Below are 12,798 nucleotides of genomic sequence, written 5' to 3' on the forward strand. Positions count from 1 at the left end.
TGTTCAGCTACAGCTTTCAGCCTTGCCCCGCTGGAAGGATCAGAGCTCTAAAAAAGTGACTAAATACAAAGGTAGAAATCTTCACCGGGAAAAGGGGCCAAAAGGATCCGGTCGGAGATGGACATTACATCAGCGCAAATTTTAGATTTCCCCTGCTCAGAGCTTTCCTGTCAAAAGGCAAAGACTCACCTGGACCTTGTCCAATGGCTATCAGGCCCTTCTCCACCACAGCCTGCTGACTTGCCCCTCTGAGGATTTTGGACATTCATTTTAGAGACTAAGTCAGAAGGTAAAACTTCTGACACAGATTAACCTGGTTATTGTCTCAGATGTGCACTCCATCGGAGTCATCCTTGAATCGCACCAACATACGGCTCAAGTGCAGCCAGATGATCGCAGTTGGAGCATAACTGTTTTTGACGCTTTTTTCAACTTCAATTATTTTGGTACTTCTAAATGCTTCACACAATTTCCTAAGTTAAGCCTGTCGGCTCTGTGCTATTGCAACCAGGGGTTTAGCTCAAGTTTAAATTACTGAAACCTTTACTAGGCATAACAACGATAGGTACATTTTTATTTGCCGTGGACTGCAATCCATCTAAACTAAACTTTCACACAGGCATGATTGTGTGCTGTCTGAGAACAAGCGGTCTCACCAGACCGCTACAGCTGCCTGCTGGCGAGAACTAAAAATTGACAAATGAGTTACATCAGCATATTGAAAAGAAAACTAACTCTGTACATAAATGTGTCTGTAAACTGGAGGACAAATTTTACACAAACTATATAGCCCAACGCGATTAGATCAATCGAAGAACACTTCGTCCGGGAAAATAATTCTTTAGCTTTGAAGAACTCTAATGGGGGGCGTGGCCAAGATGGTGGAGTGAGCGGACGAGCATTCCCTGAGCTTTGCTCCCACTGGGCCTGCACCATTTACTACGGCACACCACGGCTCCAGGTGCACTGCCCACCCGTGATGGCCCTCTCTGCACGACTCCTGCTCAGCCCGTGGTTCCGGTGTCTGAGGATGGAGAGCCGGGCCCGGCTACTTGGCTCTCTGGGGTATATCGAAGTTGTGATACGGCTGGGCTGCCCTGATTACTGGGCCAGTAGTAAACACCTTACTGTGTGTGCGGTTGGGGGACTAAAGGACTGGTCCCGCACCTGCGCTCTGTCTCCAGTGCCACACTGAGGTTGTAGCAGGCGCCCAGACCTAGACCCGGGCGAGTCCACGCCAGCCGGAAATCTAAGCAAGCCCACAGGCCACTGCGAGTGTCGACTCAGGCCTGCTGCAGCGGAGGGCGCCCATCTGGGTAATCAGGGAGCCAGGCAAGTGCCTCGTAGAGTCCCCAACAACACTCAACCCTACCCGCAGCCCTCTTGGGGCCCCTGATTTATCGGTCCTCTGTCTGCGGTCTGATGCGGCCTACTTGAGGCCTAGAGCACTGAGAGGAGCCCATTGTGATTTGTTCCCATCGGGGGGTGCTGCCGCATTCTGTGGGGGATAATACCTTCTGGGGTAGACTTGGGGGTTCCCGGGCGGCATGGATGCTGAGGCCGTGAGGGTGACTGATCCAAAGTTCAGCTACTAGAGGAGCCACGTGGGATCTTACGGCAGAAGAGGCTTGCTGTACAGAAGAGCCACTGTTCCCTCTTGTCCTTGACCGGCCCCCTTCCTATTCACCATGGGTTGATCCGGTGTGGTCTCGGGACGTGTGGTCAATACCTTCTGGGTGCTGGGGTCACCTTAGTGGATCTACACGCCCACAGCATAGCTGGGCAGCGAAACCTGGACTGAGTCATACTATTGGTACTCCTCTTGTATGCAAGCCACCCTTGGGTGCTGCGAGGGGCCCAATGGCTGCCGTCGCCACGTGTGGCATGAGCTGTTGACCGGAGCTGGACTGTGGCTAGGGCACGGAACAAACTATTCACTGATACAACTCAGAAGCTTTCAATTAGGGGTTGGGCGCGACTGCCTACCTCACCCATTGCCCGCTGGCTTCAGGATGGCTGCCACTAAAGGTAAAAAAAACAGATCTGTGCCAGATCTCCTATTGAAGGCAAAGGGAGATGCCTCGGTCTCTGGTGCAACGCCAGCAGGGGCCGCCCCGGACAGCTCTGTCACCAGGGAATTTCTGGAGTCCTTATTTGCCTCGCAAAGGGAAGACATCTTGGCCATCAAGACAGACCTGCAGGCAGATCTCCGTGAGGTCAGGAGAGTTGTGGATGCAGTAGGAGAGCACGTTGACGCCCTGGAGGACTCTGCGACTGCGAGAGATGAGATTGGAGCGCTCCAACAGGAAGTCCTGAGGTTGCAGATCAACAGTTGGATCTCCAAACACATTCCGAAGACTTGGAGAATAGGTCTCGGAAGGGGAGGACCTTATGGGCTATGTGCAGGACCTCTTCCGCTCGATCTTGGACTCCTCGTCGGAATGCTCCATCAAGATAGACCACTGTCATCGAATTGGCCCCCCTCGCCAGTCAAATCGTCCTCCTGCGGACATCCTGATATGCGCCCATAACTACACAGTGAAGGAGGAGATTCTCAGAGCAGCTCGTGCCAGTCAACCTCTCCACTTCAGGGACCATATCCCACAGCTTTTCCAGGACTTGGCGGCTAGTATGCTGCAGAAGAGAAGAGACTTCCGCCCCATAACTAACCATCTTCGCTCCCAGAACATCTCATACGCCTGGTGCCACCCCTTTTGTCTCATCTTTCGTTTCGACGGGAAGCTGCATTAGGCCCCTTCCTTATCCGAAGCCTACAGGGTGCTGAAGCTGTCCCTTGACGACCTGCCCTCTCCTGCAGATGCTTCAGAGCAGGGTTCACAGAGATCTCAGCGGAGCGCCCATGCTCTGGATCGCCTTCGCCCTGATCCGGCAACCATGCTCAAGGAGCTGTCTGCTGTTTTCCAAACCCTGACAGTCGCAGAGGGGGGATCACTGGACACTAATGATTGAGGGTAATGTGCCTTTGGGTTTCTACCATTTCTTGTGGGCCTGGTGGGGAAGGAGGGGGTGCCTTGTTTCCCGTTGGGGATGACCCTCACTCTTGGCAGTCCCCTTTGAGTACTGCCCCACCTTCAAGTTAGACCTTGTGTTGCTTTATTGTTATGGTTTTTCTTTTGTAGTTGTAGGGCGGGGTGGGTCCTTCCTCCGTTGAGCCTTTTAGCCATGATCTCTGTGATAAGTTTTAACCGTCAGCACATACACGCTCAGTCCTTGGTGATTTTCACTCTTTACTCTGGCTCATAGGCCTTCGCTATGGCGCTCAGGGGTCTTTCTCCCACTGATGGCAGTCCAGGTCGTTAGTTATAATGTCAAAGGCCTAAATAATCCCACTAAAAGGAAAGTTGTGCTGTCTTTGCTTGAAAACACACAAGGGGATGTGTGCCTATTCCAAGAAACACACCTCCTCCATAGTGACACCCACCGTATGCAACACCGAGCGTTTCCTGTGCAATTTTGGTCTTCAGGGAAACATAAAACACGGGGGGTAGCCATTTTACTTTCCACACACTTTAGAGACTCGGTCGTGGGAACAGTGGCGGAGATTCAGGGGCACCTACTTGCGCTGAGACTACGTATAGTGTCTCCCACTATCACAATAGCTTCCCTCTATTCCCCCAATGACCATCAAGAGAAATTACTGCTGCATGCTCTGGCCGAGGTGCTGCGTACTCCTTATTCACTGGTAACGGTGAGGGGACCTGAATTTGGTTATGGATGCAGGGGTAGATCGATTTTGCCCGAGAACAGGTGGCGCGGATGCCATCTCAGGGAACAGGAGGGCATGGCTTGACGATTGTGGGGTTAGAGGTGCATGGCGCTGTTGACCCCCTGACGAAAGGGTCTATACCTTCTACTCCGCGACTCACAAGACATACGCCTGACTGGACCACTTCCTTGTAACCCAGGCGGCATGGGCCTCTACCCAGGCCTCTACCATAGAGGTCCGCTTCCTCTCGGACCATGCTCATATTACTCTAACGATGCGCATCCCGCCCGCGCAATTGTCCTCCTCACAATGGGGCCTACGAGACTCACTCCTGTGGTCCCCGCCAGTGGTGGAGGGTCTCCCACGTACCATGACTGACTACCTAGCGCTCAATGACGATGGCACCACACCTCTGGCCTACGGTTGGGAGGTGCTTAAGTTAGTCGCAAGAGGGGGTTCTTATTTCTAGGGCAGCCTACAATAATAAAACTAGGTGTGAGAAGCGCCAAGACCTTGAAGGCCGACTGAGGGAACTAGAGGCCATTTACAAGCGTATGGGTGCAACCCGCATTTGGCCCCAGTTGGAGAAGGAACAGCTACAACTGACACGATTGGACCTTGACAGAGCCGAATACGCGGTGCTAAGACTGAAGCATAACTATTACATAGGCTCTAATAGGGGCGGTCCCATGTTGGCGCATTGTCTCCGCTGCCAGCAGCAGGCCCAAGCAGTGAAAGTGATCCGGGAAACCCAGGGGTCGGAGATGACAGTTGATTTTACTAAAGCTGAGGCCTTATGGGCTTTCTATGCAGGCTATATTCCGCCGAGTCCTCAGGCCTTGTAGACCCTCTTGAGTACTTACACGGCGCAGAGGTAACTCCTCTTCCAGCTCTTGAGGCGGAAGGGTAGGAGGCCTCATTCGAATTGAAGAGGTGATCTCTGCCATTGCCCGGCTGAAACCTTTGAAAGCGCCCAGCCCAGATGGGTTTAGCGCCCTCTTTTATAAGACATTCTGCGCTGAGCTGGCACCGGTGCTCACCCGACTTTTCAACTCCTTCCTGGACACAGGCACTCTCACGACCTCTATGCTCCAGGCCACGATCTCCGTCATTCCCAAATCAGGGAAGGATCCGGCACTCTGTAGTTCATACTGCCCCATTTTCCTGCTCAATATCGATGCAAGGTTGTTCTCAAGCATCCTGGCCCACAAGCTAAACCCTCTTATGCCCGGAAAGATCGACCCGGATCAGTCGGGCCTCATCCCGGGGAGGCAGTGCAGGGACAATACGAAGAGGATTTGCCATTTAATTGATAAGGTGCACAGGTTGGGGGAAGAGGCGCTACTGCTGGCAATGGATGCCGAGAAAGCCTTCGATCGCGTACACTGGCCATACCTGTTTGCCACACTGGAGCGCTTTGGCATAAGATCTAAATTCCGCAGATGGGTGGCAAGTATCTATAATCCTCTTACTGCACAGGCCAGGCGTACTGTTGGGAGACTTTACGGTGGAGAGAGGCACCAGACAAGGCTGTCCTCTCTCCCCACTGGTTTTTGCTTCGGGATAATCCACAGGCGCAGGGAGTCCCTTTTGGTGGCGATCGCCATCTCCCCAGCCTATACGCTGACAATGTCATTTTCTCAATCGCACACCCCCAAACATCCATGCCAGACATTGTGGCAGACTTGCAGACCTTCAGCCAGGTCTCTGGATTTCAAATAAGTTTGTAAAAATTGCAGGTGCTGAATCTCACTGCAAAGCCCACTACGGTGGAAGCCCTGCAGGCCCAATTTGATTTTGACTGGGTGACAGGGGCCATTACATATCTGGGACTGGTTCTGCTTAATAGCTTAGTTAAAACTGCGGAAGCAAACTACTCCTCTCTACTCTCTCACATCAAGAAAGACCTCGCCCATTGGAGGGGTCTACCCCTGTCTTGGCCTGGTAGGCTGGCCACGATAAAAATGAACGTCCTACCCTGGGCTCTATATATATTCCAGACTCTTCCCCCCCCCAGCCCCCTCCCCCACGAATGCGCTCCTGCAGATCCAAATGGAGATTGAACGCTTCTTTTGGGGTCTGATCTCGCCCAGACTGCAGAAAACTCTGTTACAGCGCCCTAAGAAAGATGGTGGGTTGGCCTTACCCAACTCGTTACTACCAGGCTTCACTTCTACGTTATCTTGTGGAATGGAATCGTCCCATGACGAAAAAGCACTGGGTATTTATGGACCAGACAGTAGCTGGTCGGCAAATCTGGAGGGAGTGTTGGCTGCCTAGGTCAGCACGCTCATGGGGTCTCTACTCCTCGCCAGTCTCCAGCCCCACCATGCTAGCCTGGGTCAAGGTGTCTAAACGTGCAAATCTTACCACTTAGCCCCCCCCCCCATGTTTCCCATTTTCTCGAACCCTGATTTCCCTCCTGGGATGGACAAGGGTGTAGGCGCCCGCTGGGTGGAGGGTGGGTGCAAGCGACTGGGGCAGCTGTTCGACCTGAGGGGCTCTACAAATCAAATTTCATTTAATTTCATATTCCTTTTAAGGAACTTCGAGAGGATTATAATCTAGTGGACACTTTCTCCACACACAAATGCTGCACTGGACATCCAGTCCCTTGTGCGTCCTCTGGTCAGCAGATCGATGCTACCATTCGATAAGTGGCTTTTCCTGATAAAGGACGACTGAAAAAGGACGACCGTAGGCTCATCTCCGAATTATACGCCTTTCTTACACCTGGAGCGAAAGGCATTTAAAATTGTATCCTACTGGTATTATACCCCGACCCGACTGGCTATGTGGAACTCTCAGAACAACGGACTCTTCTGGCGTGGCTGTGGGAGTCCGGGAACCCTTCTTCACTTGTTATGGAATTGCCCCAAATTAACACGATACTGGGACACAATCCTCAATGAGATTGACAGGGCCTTTGATACGGCTATACTGAGGTTTCCCCCCTACACTATCCTAGGACTCCCCAACGCTCGGACCTTCCCTTTGCGCTCACTCAAAGGCAAACAGATCGCCCTAGCCTTTAACGCTGCTCACCGGGTTATCTTGACAGGCTGGAAGACGGACAGGATCCCAGATCACTCACACTGGCTGTTCCAATTGTGGTCCCTTCTGAGTATGGAGCGATTGTCCATGGCCATATTGGGGGACAAATCTGAATACCCTAAGGCATGGGCTCCCTTTATCACAATCTTAACTTCAGAATTCCGGGAACTAACTTGTCCTGCCTACTTGCGGCTCCTGAAGATAATTCCTGAGAGCAGGGCAGCAGATCAGGGCAAGAGCCCCTAATGTAATCGCCTTTACTCCCAGGTGACTGGTACCATTACTGTAGGCATGTATATGTAGGCCTAAGTCCGCAGGTGGCTCGTCGAGAGGGAGGCGGAGGTGGGGTGGGCACCAGGTTTATATGTTTAGAAATTTGGTTAGTTCTCTTTCTGTTTTCCCTGTTTTGATTTCTTTAACGCAGACATACTTGCTCTACATGAGCTACGGTATGCCCTGGTAGCACTGTCATATAGCCACGAGTGGTGTCCTAGGACTTGCTCTTGTTCTAGTCTTATAATATTATATTTATTTCTTAATTCAAGACGTTGTACGTGGGCGGCCCGAGATGGGTTGTAGGCGACCTGCTGTGTTACTCACTGGTCTAGTTGCTCAATAGATCATAAACTCTGCTTTCTATTTCTTGCTTGTGAACTCGCCGGCCCACAGGGTTATAGGCAATAACGCACTGTATTTTTTTGTCATGTGTACTGCCAATAAACCCCAATTTAATTCTAAAGAACTCTCACCCACCAGGGTAACTCTTAGTGGCATGCTTCATAATAAAGTTCCTTTCTGTTCCAGTATGGGACATGCTACCACTTGGCTGGAAAAGGAAGAGAGTAGTGGGCGGGGGTAGGGCTACTGGTAGTCCCAATGGTTTGCATCTCACAGGCTGTAGCAAGCCCCATTATGCTAAAAGGAGGAACTTTGATTAAGCAAGCCATCAAGGGGCATCCCTGGTGGGTACGAGTTATTCAAAGCAGAAGGATTACCCCCCCAAGGTTGATGGGAGGGTTCGTAGATTGATCTAATCAAGTTGGACTGTATAGTATATGTAAAGTTCTGTGTCAGAGGAGAGTTAGCTCATGATCTACAGCACCTGCTCACTCCCCTTAATTTGTTTATGGATTTATAGATACTTGACAAAATAGACTGTGTTGGGGGTGAGGGGATGGAAGGAGGAGAGGACAGGATGTGGTGGTTGGAACAGAAGGATGTGATATTTAATTTGGTATCGAGCGCATACACTGTCTATTGTGAGGCATATTGTGGCTTGGAAGTACATAGAGGGGCTTGCAGCCCACCCATTGTTTACCATTTGTTGGCTTTCCATGTCACTCATTTGCCTGCTTTTTATTTGCGCCGCAGTTTGCCAATTTTGTGTTTGTCCCTCCCATGGAGCATTGCCTCTTTACAGTCACTTTCACTGACTGGTACTGCTGCTTCCACTGCTTGCTTTTAAAGCACTACTTTTTCCGTTTGTGAAACCTTCATGAGAGTGCAGTTGTTTGCGAAATGTCACCCTCTTGTACTCCTCTCCCTGTCCCCTAAGCGCACCTCTCCCTGTCTCACATGTGCTACTCCATGCTGCTTCATGTTCCCCTCCTCCCACACTGATCCAACTAGGATTGCTAACTAAAACAAAACGCATTAGGAAAGTTTGAGCTATTGGTATTGTAAATGATAATTTTTTAATTATTGTGTTGGTTTTGAAAATAGCTAAATTAATAGCTTTGTCATTTACAATGCCAATTGTTTTAACTTTCGCAAATGTTACACCTATAGCATTTGTACTGCAATATGTGTTGTATGTACGTGACTTAGATGTATTGATATTACAAATAACAATGGCTTTTAATTTTTTTAAAATAATTAATACTTAAATGAAAGTTATTGTAATTTATAATGCCAATAGCTTAAACTTTTGTAAATGACTTTTGTGAAGATTATGTTCAATGTATTTTATTGTGACAAAAATCCAAGAACAGAAGTGAAATATTAACATCTTTTTGTGACATTTGTAATAAAGCTTGAAACATTGAGAGAACATATTTGAACCAGTTGTTGAATGGTTGCACAGATTGATGCTGTGGTGGTGCTGAGTGATGCGATAGATAGAGGGAGGGTGATAGATAGAGGGAGGCCGATAGTGGTGGCCCCGAGTGATGCTGTGGAGGCCCTGAGTGATGCTGTGGAGGCCCTGAGTGATGCTGTGGAGGCCCTGAGTGATGCTGTGGAGGCCCTGAGTGAAGCTGTGGAGGCCCTGAGTGATGCTGTGGAGGCCCTGAGTGATGCTGTGGAGACCCTGAGTGATGCTGTGGAGGCCCTGAGTGATGCTGTGGTGGTGCTGAGTGATGCTGTGGTGGTGCTGAGTGATGTTGTGGTGGTGCTGAGTGGTGCTGTGGTGGTGCTGAGTGATGTTGTGGTGGTGCTGAGTGGTGCTTTGGTGGTGCTGTGGTGGTGCTGAGTGGTGCTGTGGTGGTGCTGAGTGGTGCTGTGGTGGTGCTAAGTGGTGCTGTGGTGGTGCTGAGTGGTGCTGTGGTGGTGCTGAGTGGTGCTGTGTTGGTGCTGAGTGATAATGTGGTGGTGCTGAGTGGTGCTGTGGTGGTGCTGAGTGGTGGTGTGGTGGTGCTGAGTGGTGATGTGGTGGTGCTGAGTGGTGCTGTGGTGGTGCTGAGTGGTGCTGTGGTGGTGCTGAGTGGTGCTGTGGTGATGCTGAGTGATGCTGTGGTGGTGCTGAGTGATGCTGTGGTGGTGCTGAGTGATGCTGTGGTGGTGTTGAGTGATAATGTGGTGGTGCTGAGTGATAATGTGGTGGTGCTGGAGTGGTGCTGTGGTGGTGCTGAGTGATAATGTGGTGGTGCTGAGTGATAATGTGGTGGTGCTGAGTGATAATGTGGTGGTGCTGAGTGCTGCTGTGGTGGTGCTGAGTGATGCTGTGGTGCTGAGTGATGCTGTGGTGCTGAGTGATGCTGTGGTGCTGAGTGATGCTGTGGTGGTGCTGAGTGATGCTGTGGTGGTGCTGAGTGATACTGTGGTGGTGCTGAGAGGTGCTGTGGTGGTGCTGAGAGGTGCTGTGGTGGTGCTGAGTGGTGCTGTGTTGGTGCTGAGTAGTGCTGTGGTGGTGCTGAAGGGTGCTGTGGTGGTGCTGAGTGGTGCTGTGGTGGTGCTGAGTGGTGCTGTGGTGGTGCTGAGTGATGCTGTAATGGTGCTGAGTGGTGCTGTGGTGGTGCTGAGTGATGCTGTGGTGGTGCTGAATGGTGCTGAGTGATAATGTGGTGGTGCTGAGTGATAATGTGGTGTGCTGAGTGGTGCTGAGTGATGCTGTGGTGCTGAGTTATGCTGTTGTGCTGAGTGATGCTGTGGTGGTGCTGAGTGATGCTGTGGTGGTGCTGAGTGATGCTGTGGTGGTGCTGAGTGATGCTATGGTGGTGCTGAGTGATGCAGTGGTGGTGCTGAGTGATGCTGTGGTGGTGCTGAGTGATGCTGTGGTGGTGCTGAGTGATGCTGTGGTGGTGCTGAGTGATGCTGTGGTGGTGCTGAGTGATGCTGTGGTGGTGCTGAGTGGTGCTGTGTTGCTGCTGAGTGGTGCTGTGGTGTTGCTGAGTGGTGCTGCTGAGTGGTGCTGTGGTGGTGTCTAATTTTATGGGTGGAAACGCTGCAAATTCTTTTATTGGACTTTTAAAATGGAGGAATGCCAGCTGTGCTAGTTATTTCAGAAGGACCTCAGTTCTACCTTGCTAGTCACAGAAGCGTAACATATCAAATGAAGATGGGTAATAATGCACATGTAGCTTTAAACCCAAACATCAAATACATCATTGCATCCTCTTTGTAGGAGACCTAGCATGGCAAATTATTATACTGGCTCATGCTATATTGCCACATAAGCTAAATGTCATTTTTTGCACCCAAAGTTGAAGGAAATAGTGCGCGTTTCACTTAGTTTAATACTTGACATCACTGGAAAAGGGTCGTTGAATGATCTTTAAAGGAGGGTATGATCTACAATGAACAATTATAAATGCAGTTATTGATTTGTTTTAAAACAAGCACTAACAAACCAAAAGGTCTTGCTTTTTTAGGTTTCGCCTGCACAGTGAAATCTACTGTATTTAATATATTTTAAAAGGGCCTTACAGCCCACCCTTACTTCTTATTCGTTTATGTGCTTGCCACTTTCCTTCTCCTCAGTTTCAACTGGTTGTAGCGTTTGATTTCCTGTTGCTCCTTGTGTGTTTCTCTCCTCAGTGTCCCTCAGGTCAGCTGCACAGTCAGCCACGATTACAAGCCACAGAGAAACATTTGCTAAAGACTCAAGGGTTTGCAACCGGCTCAAGCACTCGTTCCAGAAATACCCTCGCAGCTGCATCTTATACGGGGGTCAGGACAGAGGAATACTGTGCTGGACACCAAATTCAAGGCAGATGCCTTTTGCTGCTCAGGCTTTATAAACACAGTTCAGAATATGGGGGGAGAGGGGGTGGGAGTTTCATATAATGTGATTGTCTCAACCCAGGGTGAAGGCTGACCCTTTCAGACAGGCTTCTAGGCTGAAAATGTATATGAGATTTTTAAAACCATGACCAACAGCGCCTATCCAACAACCTCTAAATCAGGCCCATTACGCTAGGTTACAGTCTTCTATGTAGTGCACACTCTTCAGTGTGGCCTCGCAACTCTACATAAGGAAAATCCCATTTACATCCTTGCTATGCGGTCCACAATTGTACTATTCACGCAGACTGGAGAAACCCTGAAAACGGGTAACATTAGGCAGTTCGCTGACTTTCTTGGTACACTAGACTAGTTGATCCTTGTAGCGTGATTCTGCCTCAAATCTGCTGTCTCTGTTTCTGGCTCACAGTGCCCCTCTCCTGCACTTCCCCACTCCCACAACTGGTTGGGTGTGCCAAGGGGAGCGCACTGCAGTGTATTTGCAACTCTCTACACCCAATAACTCTATAATGCTCTGTGTCTTATTTTCTTTCTTGTGCTCACATACCTGTCCCTTGATCCGCACTCTCACTCTCCCTACATTTCTAATATTCAATATTCCGTAGCCGCCAGTTCTTGCTACAATGACATGCCTGTCTCTTCCTGCCTCCCCTATCTTCCTTCCTACTCCTCTCTATCTCCTCTGACTTTCGTTCCAGACATCAGCCCTTTCCTCACGGTCTCTCTACTATTCCCTATCACACGGTCTCTTGCTCAACAACCCTCGGTCCACCCATCCTTACCCCTTTGTTTCTTGCTCTCTACCTGCTGTCTCTTGCTCTCTACCCAGTCTCTTGCTCTCTACCCAGTCTCTTGCCCTAACACCCGGTCTCTTATCCTCGCATCCCTCTGTCGCCTGCTGTATACCCCGGGCTCCTGCTCCCACCCCTCTGTCTCATGCTCAATACACTGCTGTCATCTGATTTATGTCCCTCCCTCTCCTGCCCTGTACCCCTTTGTCTCTTGCACTCTACCTCGCCCCTCTGCCTCTTGCCCTTTGGTCCCTTGACCTCTACACTTCTCTCTCTCTCATGCTCCATATCCTGCTCTCTTTTCCGTTTCCTGCCCTTCTGTCTCTTGCTCCCTACATCTGCCTCTTGTTCGGTACCCCCGTCTCCTGCTCCCTAATCCACTTCTCTGTCTCTTACCCTCCAGCTCCCACTCCCTGCCCCCGCACCCCTGGTCCCCAAATCTCTGCGTCTTACCCCCAGATTCCCTCGGTGTCTCTCCCCTGACCTCGGTCTCTTACTGCCAACCCATCTGACATTGACAAAGCCAATAGATATTGCAAAGACGAAACCTCTGCCAATGTTTGTCACCTATTGTCTCCTCTGTGCAATGTGGCTAAAACCAAGGGCAAAGGAGAGAACTGCTGGTTTTGCCATTACTTATCCTCTGGAGGCAAAACCGTTTGATGATCTTTTAATGTGTTTCCATGAAAAATAATTCAGATCGATGAGCCAATGACTGATCAGGTTGAACGTGTCCAGTGGTGTTTACTTTCAGGTAATGAATCA

At 50.2% G+C, this 12,798-nt stretch overlaps 1 protein-coding gene across 1 annotated transcript in view; it reads right to left on the bottom strand.

The window, feature by feature from the left end:
* The window catches only part of MSH2 (mutS homolog 2), a 755,480-nt gene that overhangs the window by 62,450 nt on the left and 680,232 nt on the right, over positions 1 to 12,798 (bottom strand). The window lies entirely within an intron of this gene.

This window comes from Lissotriton vulgaris, chromosome 6, assembly GCF_964263255.1.
Source record: "Lissotriton vulgaris chromosome 6, aLisVul1.2, whole genome shotgun sequence".
NCBI lineage: Eukaryota > Metazoa > Chordata > Amphibia > Caudata > Salamandridae > Lissotriton > Lissotriton vulgaris.